Source organism: Bos grunniens, chromosome 27 (genome assembly GCF_055505025.1).
Source record: "Bos grunniens cultivar Pamir isolate PY7600 chromosome 27, Bosgru_T2T1.0, whole genome shotgun sequence".
NCBI classification, from domain to species: domain Eukaryota; kingdom Metazoa; phylum Chordata; class Mammalia; order Artiodactyla; family Bovidae; genus Bos; species Bos grunniens.
The window spans coordinates 10,023,247-10,039,211 of NC_141191.1; the positions used below are offsets into that span (position 1 = coordinate 10,023,247).

Sequence of the window (15,965 nt, forward strand, 5' to 3'; positions counted from 1 at the left end):
TCATTTCACTGCTCTCTTTTTTTCTGTTATGGCTTCATTCAAGCAGGCTCTGTCCATTCATGAGCACAGAAATTCCAGGTTTCCTCCTCCTCAAGTGTAGCAATAAGAGAGCTATTAGTGCATTTCAATAGTTTTACCAAATGTCCCACAGTCAACTTTTATTGACTTGGCTTGGTCCTTGTTGATTTTGGAACAGACCTCAGTGCCATAAGAGTTACATACTGATCTACAAGGCTTGGATATCTCACCTCACTCAAAAAACGTGACTGAGCACCTGAGAGGAGTTTGTGTCATAATAGAAACAAGGATGCTCTCATCAGAAGAAGAAGGAGTAGGTACTGGACATGCAAATCTGACATGCACTGAAACTGGTAATACCATGTGTTAAGTAGATGAGAAAACCAAACAGAGGAGGTGAAATCACTCAACGTCATCCTGCTAATTAGGCACAGATCTGAGAACAGGGCCCAAAGCCATGTGCTCAGACTTCAGTGCTATTTGGACAATGTTGCCTTTCCTATGTTCAATATCAACAAATAATTCAGTATCTATCATATATAAGGTTCTGCTTTTTAAAGTAGCTTAAATTTTAGTTGGAAAACAATAAGCTGCTTTGTTGTTTTTGTCCAATGGCTAAGACATGTCTAGCTCTTTACAATCCGGTGGAAAACAGCATGTCAGGCCTCCCTGTCCTTCACTATCTCCCAGAGTTTGCCCAAACTCATGTTCATTGAGTCAGTGATGCCATCCAACCATCTCATCCTCTGTCACCCTCTTCTCCTCTGGCCTCAATCTTTCCCAGCATGAGGGTCTTTCCAATTAGTTGGCTCTTCATGTCAGGTGGCCAAAGTATTGCAGTTTCAGCTTCAACTTCCGTCCTTCCAATGAATATACAGGATTGACATCCTTTAGGATTGACTGGCTTGCAGTCCAAGGGACTCTGAAGAGACTTCTCCAGCACGACAATTCCAAAGCATCAATTCTTCGGCATTCAGCCTTCTTTATGGTCCAACTCTCACATCCGTACACAACTACTGAAAAAACTATAGCTTTGACTATATGCACCTTTATGGACAAAGTGATATCTCTGCTTTTCAGCATGCTGTCTAGGTTTATCATAGCTTTTTTTCCAAGGAGCAAGCATCTTTTAATTTCATGGCTGCAGTCACTGTCTGCAATGAATTTGGAGCCCAAGAATATAAAATGTCACTGTTTAAACTTTTTCCCCTTCTATTTGCCATGAGGTGATGGGACCAGATGCCATCATCTTCATTTTTCGAATGTTGAGTTTTAAGCCATCTTTTTCACTTTCTTCTTTCACCTTCATCAAGAGTCTGTTTAGTTCCTCTTTGCTTTCTACCATAAGGGTGGTGTCATCTGAATATCCAAGGTTATTGATATTTCTCCTGGCAGTCTTGATTCCAGCTTATGCTTCATCCAGCCTGGTATTTTGCAAGATGTACTCTGCATAGATGTTAAGTAAGCAGGGTGACAATATGTGTAGCCTTGATGCACTCCTTTCCCAAATTTGAATCAGTCCATTGTTCCATGTCCATTCTAACTGTTGGCCTCTTGACCTGCATATAGGTGTCTCAAGGGGCAGATAAGGTAGTCTGGTATTCCCATCTCTTTAAGAATTTTCCAGTTTGTTGTGATCCACACAGTCAAAGGCTTTAGTGTAGTCAATGAAGCAGAAGTAGCTGTTTTTCTGAAATTCCCTTGTTTTGTCTGTGAGCCAACGGATGTTGGCAATTTAATCTCTGTTTCCTCTGGCTTTTCTAAATCCAACTTGTAAATCTGAAAGTTGTCAGTTCACGTACCATTAAAACCTAGCTTGAAGGATTTTGAGAATTACCTTGGTAGCTTGTGAAATGAATACAATTGTATGGTAGTCTGAACATTCTTTGGTATTACCCTTATTTGGGATTGGAATGAAAACTGACCTTTTCCAGTCCTGTGGCCACTGCTGCATTTTCCAAATTTGTTGCCATATTGAGTGCAGTACTTTAACAGAATCCTGTTTTAGTATTTGAAATAGCTCAGCTGGAATTCCATCACCTGCACTTGCTTTGTTCATAGTATACTTCCCTAAGGCCCACTTGACTTCACACTCCTGAATGTCCAAGAAGCGTATCGAAGTTTCATACCCCAGGAATCAGAGGTTTTCTTGCAGAAAGCGACGTCTTTCTGAGACTGTGCAGGCAAGAAAGTTGGAGAAAGATGAAGAATGGTTCAAGTGAAGGAAGTGGGTGACTGAAGGCCCAGACTAGGAAGGTGCTGAATCTGAAAGCTATCCCATCTGGCCAGATTTGCTAACGTACAAGGTGCCCCATCCTGAAAGGGAGGCTGTGGAGGAGAGCTGGGAATGAGGAGCCAGCTCTCTAATGAGCTGAGCTTTATAAGAGAGATTCATGTAGTGACACAACCAGTTGGTATTTTAGAATATTTATTCTCAGAGGAGTATAGAGAAGAAATTGCAGGGGGAGGGACCTCAGAGCAGAGAAATGGGGCCTGGGTAAGAGGATCCAGGCTACAGTCTCTACAGTCTGAGCCAGCTGGCAGGGAGGGGCAGAGAGCAGGGCTGTGCCAGGGCCCACATATCACTTCCAGCGCCTGAAGTTCCAGGCCTCTGTGCAGTCAGCCTAAAGAGTGGCACACGCTTCTTTCAGTGTCCCTGTCTGTCACCCAAACAGGAACAGATGCCATTAGGTCAGAGCAGAGTCAGCTGTCCTTCTTCCTTATTGGTTGCACAACTGGAAAATAGATTTGTGACCGTTTTCTGTCTCCCTTCCTTCTCATGAAAAGAAACATGATTTATTCAGAGAGGCCAAGTGCCCACTATGCTTATTCTTGCAGATTTCCTTGCAGTCTATGTGGCCCTGTGATGTATTATAACCAGGGAGAGGTCCATCTACTTGGTGGAGTCAAAAAGAGAAAAAGAGCCAGGAAAAAAAAAAAGCCACACATTTTGTTCCCTCTGCTCTTGAGGCTCCTTCCTGTGTGTAAAGCGCACACACTGCCTGGAGGTGGAACAGACACCTTAAGACCTGGAAATAAAACCCCAGTCGTGATGATGATGATGATGGAGAAAGAAAAAAAGGGAAGCTGAGTCACTGCTGACTTAATGAAACTGCCTCATTAGTCCTCTCTGTCTCCTGCCAGGGTGGCTCTAATGAGAGAAAAATCAGCGTTTGTTTGAATAAGCCCTTGTAGTCAGTTTCTTTGACATTCAGCTGAAAACAGCCATAACTAAACCAGCAGTTTTCTTTACCATTTAACAGAGACCTCTGGTGTTCCTTTTTATTTTCCTTTTTTATTGAAGTTGTGTGTATGTATGTGTACGCACGTGTGTGTGTGTTTAGTCCCTCAGTCATGTCTGACTTTTTGTGACCCCATGGACTGTAGCCCACCAGACTCCTCTGTTCATGGAATTCTCCAGGCAAGAATACTGGAATGAGTTTCTATTTCCTTCTCCAGGGGATCTTCCCAGCCCAGGGATCGAACAAACCCAGGTCTCCCACATTGTGGGCAGATTCTTTACCATCTGAGCCACCAGGGAAGTCCATTAGCTCTTCCCATTGAAGGAGTATAATGAATGATCTCTCATTGAACACATGGAGATCCACCTCAGTTTTCTGGGCAGAGCTTTGTAAAGTAAACATTCAGGGTGATATCCTCAGGATCCTCTGTGAAGCTGGGTTAATCTGTCTCCAGAAGTATTTGTAGAATTATCCAGTCCCTTTCAGAGCTCTGGCCATTAACAGTTTTCACTGTCACAAAGGGAGAATCAAAGCAAGTTTAATTTATTCAGGTAAATAAACTCTCATTTCCACAAATGAATAATGAGGAAAAAAGGAAAACAAGGCTTAACTCACCAGTTAAACTTGACCTGTTGTTCAGTCATGTAGACAGGCTGTTTGGAAGACCTAGTCTTATCCTTGGAGCGTTACAGACCCTGCGTGAAGCCTCTGGCCCCCTACCTCCCTAATCCAGTATAGAACAGGATACATGCATAATACTCTTCACTCACTCACATGGTTCTTGTTTTCTAAACACTCACTAAGTGCCCGTACTAGTTGCTCACCTTGGACTGACTTAGAAATCAAAGATGAAAAAGTCCCCATCCCTGACTCCAAGGAAGGGACAGTGTTCCAGGAGGGGGGCATTTAACAAGCCCCCCTTTACACAAACCCCCGCACAGTGCAGCAGGACCGGGAGGAGGGGTGGGAGGTTCTAGTTGGAGATTAGCCAAGTGTCCATAGAGGATATGGTGCTTGAGTGAGTCCTGAGTGTGCCTCAGTGTTTGCCAGAGGGACAGAGAAGAATGTTCACATGAGGCACAGAGAAGAATGTTCACATGAGGCACAGAGAGCCACCCAGTTGGGAATCGAACATGGCATGTGAGGAAGGAGCTGGGGTTGCTTGGATGGAGATGAGGAGCCACAGACACAGGAAACAGGGACATGGTCAAATGCAAATCTAGGTGTTAGAAGGATCATTCTAGGACTTACCTGGCAGTCCAGTGCTTAGGACTCCATGCTTCCAATGCAGGGGGCATGTGTTTGATCTCTGGTCAGGAAACTAAGACCCAGCATGTTGCTGCTTTGTTGCTCAGTCATATCCAACTCTTTGGGAGCCTATAGACTGAAGCCCACCAGGCTCCTCTGTCCATGGGATTTCCCAGGTAAGAATACCAGCATGGGTTGTCATTTCCTTCTCCAGGGGATGTTCCCAACCCAGGAATCAAACCCACTTCTCCTGCATTGGCAGACCAATTCTTTTCTCACTGAGCCACCAGAGAAGCCCCAAGATCCCACATGCCACAGAGCAAAAAAAATAGAAGGATCATTCTAGAAGCATTGACATTCTAGAAGTAAAATATATATATATATATATATATATATATATATATACACACACACACACACACACACACATATGCTGCTAAGTCGCTTCAGTCGTGTCTGACTCTGTGCGACCCCATAGACGGAAGCCCACCAGCCTCCCCCGTCCCTGGGATTCTCCAGGCAAGACCACTGGAGTGGGTTGCCATTTCCTTCTCCAATGCATGAAAGTCAAAAGAGAAAGCTAAGTCACTCAGTCGTGTCTGACTCTTAGTGACCCCATGGACTGCAGCCCACCAGGCTCCATTGTCCATGGATTTTCCAGGCAAGAGTACTGGAGTAGGGTGTCATTGCCTTCTCTCTCTCTCTCTCGCTATATATATATAAACAGACCTTTAATGCAGTGTGGTTGGACCTAAATGGTGAATGGTCTAGGGCACTGGGGACAGAAGTCAAGCCATCAGTAGGCTGTCTGAGACTGCTGCTGGTGGTAGCCACCCCAGCGCATGTAGCCTTCATTTTTCCGGTAGCCATCTTTCTGGAATCAGAAGTAGCCACCACAGGTACCCTGCTTGTGGTCAAACACCCGCTTGTTCTCCACCAGGCTGCCCAGGTTCTCAGCCAGCTGCAGGGCAAGGTTCTGCTGGGCAGTGGGCTCTGTGCAGTGCATCACCACGGGCTGCGACGGCTGGTCCAGGAAGCCATCAACTCCTCATTAATGATCATCTTGCTGATGATGGAGTGTACCATGAGTGGGTCCAGCTCAAACATGTCGGACAGCATCTCCATGCTGATGGAGTTGTAGACACTGCTATAGGTGAACAGGTAGGTCCACAATGACTCTTCCTGGACCTTCCTAACTAGCATGGTTCTGACTTTGTTGGCCTCTGGGGAAAGGTCCCACACTTTGCCATTCATCTTCTCATTGATGATAAAACTGTGGCAGGTTTTCCAGTCACCCATCTTCATGGCCTTGGAAGCAGGAAGCACATGTTCCTTCATGGACTTCAGGGGGCCCAGCAAGGGCTGCCGTTCACCCACCCACAGCTAGTGATGGAACTGCTTGCTGATCATGCGTCAGTGGGTGTCACTCTCATGGGCAGCAATGGGATCTCCAGGATCATGACCGACACCAGGTAAACACCTTCCAGCAGTTTCAGGTTTATGTGCAGGTGGAAGGGTACCTGCTGGCGCTGCTCCACCTTCTGCTCCTGGTTGTGCTCCTGCAGGCTGTGCAGCAGCAGACCCTGGCCCAGAAGCTCCTTGGCCCGGCCGCTTGACTGGATGTCCAGCAGGGCGCTGTGTGCATCCTTGGTCAGGCCTTGGGGGAAGGCACAGATGCCCAGCTGCACCATGGTGTGGTTGTACGGGATCTGGACTGGTGGGTCTGCATGCTGAATGTTGTCCTGCAGGTGGCTCATGAGCATGAGGTCCCAGGCCTGGTACCAGTGGGAGTGCAAGGCGTGATGGGAGATATGGCAGAGGATGGTGCACGTGCGGTTTCGGTCTATGCAGTCCTTGACATAGATGTACTTGCACAGTCTCTCCATCAGCACAGCTGAGTCCTCAGCCTCATTTTCGGCCTGATCTTGCTCAGACTTTGAGGAGCCCTCAGCGGGGTAAGCTGCCGCTGATGGGCCTTGTAATCAAACTTGTAGTAGGCGTGGAGAATGTGCCTCAGGTAGACGCGGCAGATCTCAGTGGTGCCCTTCTCCCCCAGGTAGCGCTGCACATGCTCAATGATGGTACACACTGGGGCCTCGTCCTTCAGGTGCTCCACATACTCTTGGGAGTGAGGATCAGTGTTCTGCATTATTTTGGTAAATTCTTCATTTATTCATTCCACCAGAGTTAAGATGCAGCCACGGACATGCAGTGGCTGGTCTGCGTTATGCATGTTCTCACTCTCTTCCAGAATGTTCTCTCCAACAAAGATGTTGGGATTTGCAAACAGGATGTTCATCAGCTCATTGATGCAGTCCAGACACTTCTGCCACATCTCAGGCTTCATGTATGTGGCCAGTTTAGGGTTGTAGTTATAAAGAGAAGCGGTGATGTTGATCTTGATGATGACACCCTCTCCTAGGTTGTTTTCAGAGGCAATCTGAACCAGCAACTGAAGCAGCTCAATCTGGGCTGCACGATCAGTTCTTTTCTTGCCTCGTGCCTGTAGGATCTCATTCAGTTTCTTGATGACAACAGCGTGGGTGATCTTAGTTCCCTTGGCAAACATTTTTGGCTTCTCCTTAACAAGGGGCATTCCACCTTAGACATGAGATCTTTCACTGGGCAAAAAGAAATGATTTATTTTTGCCACCCAAGTTTGAGATCATGGGACCTTAAATTTCCAAAAGTAGAAGTTATGTGTCTGAAAATAAGAGCAAATTTTTAAAATATGAAGAGCATAAATGAAGAAACCTTAGCTAATGATGAGAAGCAGGAGATAAGAAAAAGGCAGTTCCAAGGAAAAGTACCAAATTTCCTTTTGGAATGCTGAATTGATTGTGATTCTCTTCTCTGAAACTGGAAATAGAGACGAAGGAGTAGGTTTGAGGGAGGAACGTTTTCAACCTGGCTTTAGACTGGGCAAGGATGTGCTGCAGTGCAGAGGTGCATTTGGAGGGAGACAGAGTTGGCTTCAAGCCCCAGTTCTGCAGAGGGGGAGCTCTGTGGCCTTGCTTCTTCCCTTCACCTTCCTGATCAGGAATCCATCTCTAAAAGGAGCACCATCGTTTATTCCTAGTAGAAGCAGTTTTTCCAAACTTGCATGTAAGAGCCTAACAGTATGTCACTCACTAATGGTTGTTACCATCATTACCTTGATGACGAAGTTCCTCCATGAAATGCAGGTGAAATTCTTCAGTGGTTGTTGGAGAGCAGATATATTAGTGCATCTCTGTTTCTGTACTCCTGGCATCAAATAAATGTTTGTTAAATTTAAGTGAATCTAATAATAAGAGGGATGTGGTGAAGGGCAGGAAAGGACACACATCTGCAAGGAAGGAAATATTAATATATAAATTGCTTTGTGCCGGGCAAGTTTATATGCATTTTCTGATTTTAGTTTTGTTTGAACCCAATGCTTTTGTCCTGAATTCAACTAATAAGAGAACTACCATTCAGGAATATTCATTGTATTACTCTCTAAAAATGTGTTACTATATCTCTGATCAATAACATTAGGATGACAAAAGATGTATTATGTGTCTTTGGTCTATATTGTGTTAAGGGGCTTTCCCAAGGTTGTTTAGCCAGCAGGCCCTTAATAGGAATTGAGTCCTTATTGACAACAAAGCCAAGCTGACAGTCACCACGCTGGTAGGTGTACTTCCCCCCTTCTCCATTCTTTTGCCCATTTGCCACCAAATCCTTTGAAGGGGAAGTTATGCAGTCAAACTGGTCTGTTGTGCACGGTGGCATACAGTCCTGGAAGAGGTAAAAATAACACAGGCCTGTGATGGAGCTGTCAGCACCCGGTCACAGGCATGGTTCCAAGTGCAAGCATAATTTTTAGAAGGCCTAGGAAAAGTGCAGTATTTATTCTGGAAAATAAACCAAATAAGATTTTTTAAAAACACGGTGGTTCCTTCATCCAGTAATAAATGCCCTGCAGGCCGTGTGTCTCTCCTTCCCGCCTAGGGGACTGCATCTCAGGTGCTCTTGGCCTCAGCCGCAGCAGGAGCTGAGACAGCCAAGCCCTCTGCCTCTGCTGAGTGAGTGGGTGAACTCACTGCTGTGCAGGAGCCAGTAGTCAAGTGAGTACTTTTTTTAAAAAATTATGTGTCACTCCCTTTATCACATTTTTACCTGTATGACATCACAGACTGGTAAATGGCAGCCACCTTTGACCTTCCTTTGAAGATCCAGAAAGCAGGACAGACATGCAGCTATTCAGGCACTAGAGTCTGCCCTGGCAGCCTCTGTGCACAAGCCGCCTTCAGTGACCCCCGTGCACACGGTCACCACGGGGGTGTGGACAGAGCTAGTCCATTGCTGGTGACTCTGACTCAGTCTTGGGTGAAGCCCCTGAATTTGCATTTTTAACAAATAAACACATGTGTTAAGACAGGCCTTTCAGAGACCACATTTTGACTAATGCTGACCTACTGTCTTCTCGGATCTCCCTAAGTTTTATAGATAGCTGATTTTCCAGAGAACTTTAGTTTTTAATTCTCGTTCCTCCTGTGTAACCCTGAGCAGTGGAATCAGCCTCTTGACTCTCTCTCTCTCCATCTGTAGTAGAAGCTAACTAAGCATTGTCCACACAAAATCCAACCCTTTGTTTCTTATTTATAAACAAAAGCGTGCATCACTTGTATATTATATTCAGTTTATAATGCATTTCTCAATGAACTCGTTATTTTTGATGATAACCAAAATAAACAAACTGCCATACAGATCGGTCCTCTTTCCAGAGGGCACAAATAGGAAAACAAGGCTTGGAGATTTAAGAACAGCTGGTAAGGGCAGGACCTCTCTTAAGCCTGTATCTTCTGACTTTGTTTTTCTCACTTTGTTACATTCTTTGTCACCAGAAGCGTTTCTCAAAATTCTTACCCCAGATGTTTTTAACTAAGAAGCAAAGACATGCTGAGTTCTTGCAGTGCCCCAGGAAGCTTTGGTCAATCTCAAGGGAAAGCTCTGGAATGTTTTCTCTATTCTTCACAGTAAAGCACCTGACTTCTACAGAATGTTCTGTAGACACTGTTAGGTTTATCCTTTGGGCATCTTGGGAGCCACAGTTTGACCAAAGTATAACTTCTGCTCTAATTCCAATCAATCTCCTCCCAAGACACATCTTGAATGTGGGCTCCCATGACAGGATTAATTTAAGAGTTTTCCTGGCTAGGAACATATTTGTTTTTAATTTAATATAGAACCCCGGAGATTACAGTTGACCAAAACATCGCCATGAACCTCTTTCCCCTGCCTTGTAAATCACAAAAATGTAAAGATTACCTCCATATGATTTATACTAAAATAAATTAAGTTCTGAGGTGGTTTTACAGATATAGAAGTATTTATTAACAATTTGGTCCTTATACATAATACATTGAAAAAGCATATTCCCTAGTCCTTTTTTCTTCTGTATCTCTGAACACTGAAATAAAAAAGTGTATTAAGGAATGTGAATATAAAGGAAACTATAGCTTTAAGGATTTTATTGTCCCAAGGTTTTTCTTACACACTGAAACAGAAAATAAAGAAGTGCTTTGAAAAAGAGGGGATATTCAGCTATAATAAAAGTAAGCAAATTAAATAAATTAGACATAGCTCCTCTATTTGAAGAAAAAAAAAAAAAAACCAAGAATCTTTCCTTAGGTATTTACATTTTCTTTTTCAAGGGAAAAGAGCAAAAGTTTACTTTCCAAATTGCTAAGTCCAAGCAAGAAGAGAAAGAAGCTAGATCCAAGAAAAATTACAATATATCACTAGATTTTTCCAATCAAAATCTGGGCCAAAATGGAATTGCAGGCCAGATTTTATTATACAAGCTATCTAAAATAAATTAAAAATATCTTAAAAACTTCATGATGCAAGTCTGCAGGAAAAGTGAGAGATGTGGAGATGGAGGGCATTTAGTCCCCAAATCATAGTGTGAAATTCAGAATAAAATAATTGTCTCACTTAGGGATAATTGAATAAAACTCACACAAACAGAGTTTATCCCTTAATCAGTGGGCTCTGGATCCATGAACTGGCTCAATTCTAAAAAGTGGGTAAAAGTTTTTGAATTACTGCTATGGCAATCCTGGTAGACTTCTGCCCACTTCTGCTGGATTCTCTGCCTATGATTCAGCTTAAGCAGTAATCTTCTGTTTACTGGATATTATTCAAGCCAGCAAATTATAAGCATCAATATTCTGTTTCTAAATAGGAGTGCTGTATATGAGACTGTCCTAAGTAGGTGCAGAAAATATGAGAAAATTGCATGAGCAAGTGTCCCAGACCCACTCTTGCTGCTTTGTGGTCTTTTCCTCAGTTCCCATCTGTGACTTAGTGGGAAATTCCTCATGACCAGTATAACTTAGTTATCCAAATCCAAAGAGGGAAAAGTTCAGGCATAGTTTTCTGTTGTTGTTCTTGAGCATGATAAGTTGTGGTTGACTAGAAGTAGATGTAGTGTTTTATAGGCCATTCAAAAATGTCTTTGTTAGATGTCTCTGAAATGAAAGTTTCCCGGTAGTAATCATTATGGGCATGTATCTGGTAGTCCATGTTGTTTTGTAGAAAAATAATTTGAGGTATGCATTTATACCAAATAAGGAACATTGGGTAATGTTTTTGGCCAGTTAAAAATAATAAGGTTGGTGACAAGGTGATCTTTTGAAAGGGTGTTGGGATGGGCACATGGTGTATCCATAGTCTTTGTGGTACATGGATGCCCACAAGGGGGACCAACTGCAGAGGATGCTCTCAACAGTCTGATGATGCAGAGAACCTCCCTCTCTACCAAGAACAGTGATGCTCAGTGAATGTTATAGATAGGCTCACCTGTGGAAAATTACCCTCTTCAGGGCTGATATGGATGCAGCTTTGTTGTTTAGTCACTCAGTTGTGTCTGACATTTTGTGAGTCGGACTGCAGCACCCCAGTCTTCCCTGTCCTTCACCATCACCTGGAGCTTGCTCAAACTCATGTCCGCTGAGTCGGTGATGCCATCCAACCATCTCGTCCTCTGTTGTGCTCTTCTCCTCCTTCCTCCTGCCTTCAATCTTTTCCAGTGTCAGGGTATTTTTCAATGACTCAGCTCTTCACATCAGGTGGCCAAGGATGGGGGATTCAGCTTCAGCATCAGTCCTTACATTGAATATTCAGAGTTCATTTCCTTTAGACGGGTTTGATATCCTTGCAGTCCAAGGAATGTTCAAGAGTTTCCTCCAACACCACAGTTGAATAGCATCAATTCTTCAGTGCTCAGCATTCTTTATGGTCCAACTGCCACATCCATACATGACTACTGGAAAAAACCATAGTTTTGACCATACGTAACTTTGTTGGCAAAGTAATGTCTCTGCTTTTTAATACGCTGTCTAGGTTTATCAGCTTTTCTTGCAAGGAGCAAGCATCTTTTAATTTCATGGCTGCAGTCACTGTCCACAGTGATTTTGTAGGCCAAGAAAGTGAAGTCTGCCACTGTTTCCATTGTTTCCCTATCTGTTTGCCATGAAGTGAGGGAACTGGATGCCATGATCTTAGATTTTTGAATATTGAGTTTTAAGCTAGCTATTTCACTGTCCTCTTTCAACTTCATCAAGAGGCTTTTTAGTTTCTCTTTGCTTTCTGCCATAAGGGTGGTATCATCTGCATATCTGAGGTTATTAATATTTGTCCCAACAATCTTGATTCCAGCTTGTGCTTCATCCAGTCAGTCTAGCATTTCTCATGATGTACTCTGCATTTAAGCAGAGGTACAATATACATCTTTGATGTACTCCTTTCCAAAATTTGAATCAGTCCATTGTTCCATTTCTGGTTCTAACTTTTGCTTCTTGACTTGCATACAGGTTTCTCAGGAGGCAGGTAAGGTGTCCTGGTATTCCCATCTCTTGAAGATTTTTTCATGGTTTGTTGTGATCCGTACAGTGAATGGCTTTAGCATAGTCAATGAAACAAAAGTAGATGATTTTTTGGAATTCTCTAGCTTTTTCTGTGATCCAACGGATGTTGGTAATTTGATCTCTGGTTCTTCTGCCTTTTCTAAATCTGCTTGTACATCTGGAAGTTCTCAGTTCATGTACTGCTAAAGCCAAGCTTGAAGGATTTTGAGCATTAACTTGCTAGCATGTGAAATGAGTGCAAATGTGCAGTAGTATGAACATCCTTTGCATTGTCCTTCTTTGGGATTGTAATGAAAACACTTTTTCCAGTCCTGTGGCCACTGCTGAGTTTTCCAAATTTGCTGGTGTATTGAGTGCAGCACTTTCACAGCAACATCTTTTAGGATTTGAAATGGCTCAGCTGGAATTCCATCACGTCCACTAGCTTTGTTCACAGTGAGGCTTCCTAAGGCCCACCTGACTTTGCAGTCCAGGATGTCTGGCTCTAGGTGAGTGATCACACCATCATGATCATCCAGGCCATTAAGATCTTTTTTGTATATGTGGTCTGTGCCTTCTTGCCACCTCTTCTTAATATCTTTTGCTTCTGTTAGGTCAATACCATTTCTGTCCTTCAGTTTGCCCATTTTTGCATGAAATGTTCCCTTAGTATCTCTAATTTTCTTGAAGAGATCTCTTGTCTTTCCCATTTTATTGTTTTCCTGTTTTCTTGCATTGTTCACTTAAGAAGGCTTTCTGATTTCTCCTTGCTCTTCTTTGAAACTGCATTCAGATGGATATATCTTTCCTTTTCTCCTTTACCTTTTGCCTCTCTTCTCAGCTATTTGAAAGTCTTCTTTAGACAACCATTTTGCCTTTTTGCATTTCTTTTTCTTGGGGATGGTTTTGATCAGTGCCCCCTATACAATGTTACGAACCTCTGCCCATAGTTCTTCAGATACTCTATCTTCAGATCTAATCTCTTGAATCTATTTGTCACTTCTGCTATGTAATCATAAGGGATTTGATATAGGTCATACCTGAATGGTCTAGTGGTTTTCCCTTCTTTTTTCAATTTAAGTCTGAATTTGGCAATAAGGATTTCATGATCTGAGCCACAGTCAGCTCCTGGTCTTGTTTTTGCTGACTGTACAGAGCTTCTCCATGTTAGGTTGCAAAGAATATATCAGTCTGGTTTCCATATTGACCATGTTGTGATTCACGCCTTGAAGGCCAGTATGATTTGATTACAGAACTTCCACAGGGCTGGAGAAATAGAAACTCTGGGAGGGCACAAACAAAACCATCTGCACACCAGGACCCAGGGCAAAGGAGCGGTGATGATGGGACAAGAGACTAAGACAGACTTGCCTGTGAATGTTTTGGTGTTTCCCAGGGAGGCTTGGGGATTATCAGGAGAGATCAGTTATTATCCACTCATCTAGTGGCAAGTTGATTACTTTGATTACACCCCGTTTCCACCATGAGGACAGCAAATTTGTCCTCATGGAAATGGGTACATATCACATATAAAAAATTAGCTTTCCTTGTCTGCACAGCTTCTGCTAGCATTGCTTGACCTCTTTAAAGATTTCTCCATTGTGGTATTTTGTGCAAAAGTATCCTGCTAAGGAATTTACAAAATATCTGCTTCCTGCCCTTTCTACAAGGGATAAAATCATAGTTCATCAGTGTAGGAGCTAAGATTGCTTCCCAGCCATTTAACACTTCTTTTACCACTGAATACAGGGGCAGAGATTGATTTCTGTTAAGGAAGTTGGCTGCTGCTTTACAAAGTGAGTAAAAAGTTTTACATCTGAAATCTACTGTTCTTTGGAGTATCTCTTAACAGTCCCATGACCATAGAAGGCTGTGGCAAAACAAAAGAGGGTCTACAAATTCAGGGACTTCTAGGAGTAGGAGAAAAATTCCTTTGAGTAACGAAGGCTGATTAAAATTTAGCCTTGAAGTGAAGATTGAATCAAGGCTAAAGCTGTTTATTCCCATTATTAAAACCCCTTGAAACAAAGTTTGATAGAGTTCCATATATTTTGGCATCTAGTATTACTACTTAAGGTTTTGACAGTTTATTATATTAGTGATTTTTAAAGAATTGAATGAGGCTTGAAACGTTCATCCAATTCAGAGAATATAAAGAAATACTATGATGTAAAACAACAACAACAACAACAACAACAAAAACAAATAAAAAGCAGAAAATTACCATGTGATACAGTATTATTAACTGAAGTACAGAGTTTTTCAAATTTCACAAAATTTTCACAAAATGCTAGTCCATTATTTATTTTCATATCTTGTTCAAGATTCCACGTTGTATTTAGTTGCACTGAGCAGCTTCAGCTGCATGCAATAAATTCTGGTAAATTCTCTTCTCATTTTTATTCTGTAACAAATATTTTCTAATTTTCCTTGTTTTGGCTTTTAGATACACCCATAGTTTAAAAGTAAACATTTAATTTCCCAATACTCGGGGTTTTGAAAGTATCTTTAATATTAATTTCTCATGTGTATACCTGAAATAAAAAAAAAATAAAAAAAAATATTAATTTCTCATTTTGATATTAGTTTGTCATTTAAATGCTCTCTCCTCTTTGTTTTTTTTCTTTTTTTTTCAGCCTTCTAGCTTTATTGAGGCTTTCAAAGGCTAAGTCAAAGATCTCTGTTGGTAAATACTTGGCTTATTTTCAAGTACATTTTGATTAGCTTTCCCTGGTGGCTCAGACGTTAAAAATCTGCCTGCAATGTGGGAGACCTGGGTTCGATCCCTGAGTTGGGAAGATCCTCTGGAGCAGGGCATGGCGACCCACTCCAGTATTCTTGCCTGGAGAATCCCCATGGACAGAGGAACCTGGCAGGCTACAGTTCCCGGGGTCACAAAAAGTCGAGCATGACTAAGCAACTAAGCACAGCACAATACATCTTTTGATATTGATTTCTAACATAATTCTACATTAATAAGAGAACAGACTCTGTTTGATTTCAATACCTTTAGACCATGAAATTTTTGCACCTTGTTTTATGTCCCTGGATATGTTTCAGTGTCTCCTAGTTTATAGTCTATGGGAACTTGAATAGAATTTGTATCCTACTGTTGTGTGAAAATGTATAAATCTTAATCATGTTGAACTGGTTCATAGTGTTTTTCAACTCTACTATATCCTTCTACTTTTCTGTATATTCCTTCTATTAATTTTTGAGAGTTTGATATTGAAACTTCAACTAAAAATCTTAATTTATCTACTTAAAAAATAATTGTAATATATAGTTGAACTATATGTTACTCTCTTCTATATTTCTCAAGTGTCCTGTAAATGTATTATCTTACTTCCATAGTTTAAAAAATAAAAAAGATAGAGAAAAAAATAAACAAACATTGAATGGATTAAAGTAGCACACAGTAAATCCTTTCAGTTGGATAAACCAGTTCAGGAAAAGAGATAAAAGGTATGGATCACCCACCTTGGTCTGATTGCCTAAGGCTTGTAATTAAGTTGAGAAAAAGAAAGCATAGGGCAGGAAACAAAGAAATACTGTAAATCTAAGAAATGGGTCTAGAAAG

At 42.0% G+C, this 15,965-nt stretch overlaps 1 long non-coding RNA gene and 1 pseudogene across 5 annotated transcripts in view; one reads left to right on the top strand and one right to left on the bottom strand.

The window, feature by feature from the left end:
* LOC147343521 (uncharacterized) overlaps nt 1-15,965 on the top strand; it is a 438,787-nt gene that overhangs the window by 254,378 nt on the left and 168,444 nt on the right. The gene's annotated exons all lie outside the window — the stretch shown is intronic.
* Nucleotides 5,305-7,104, bottom strand: LOC147343524 (eukaryotic translation initiation factor 3 subunit C pseudogene; annotated as a pseudogene).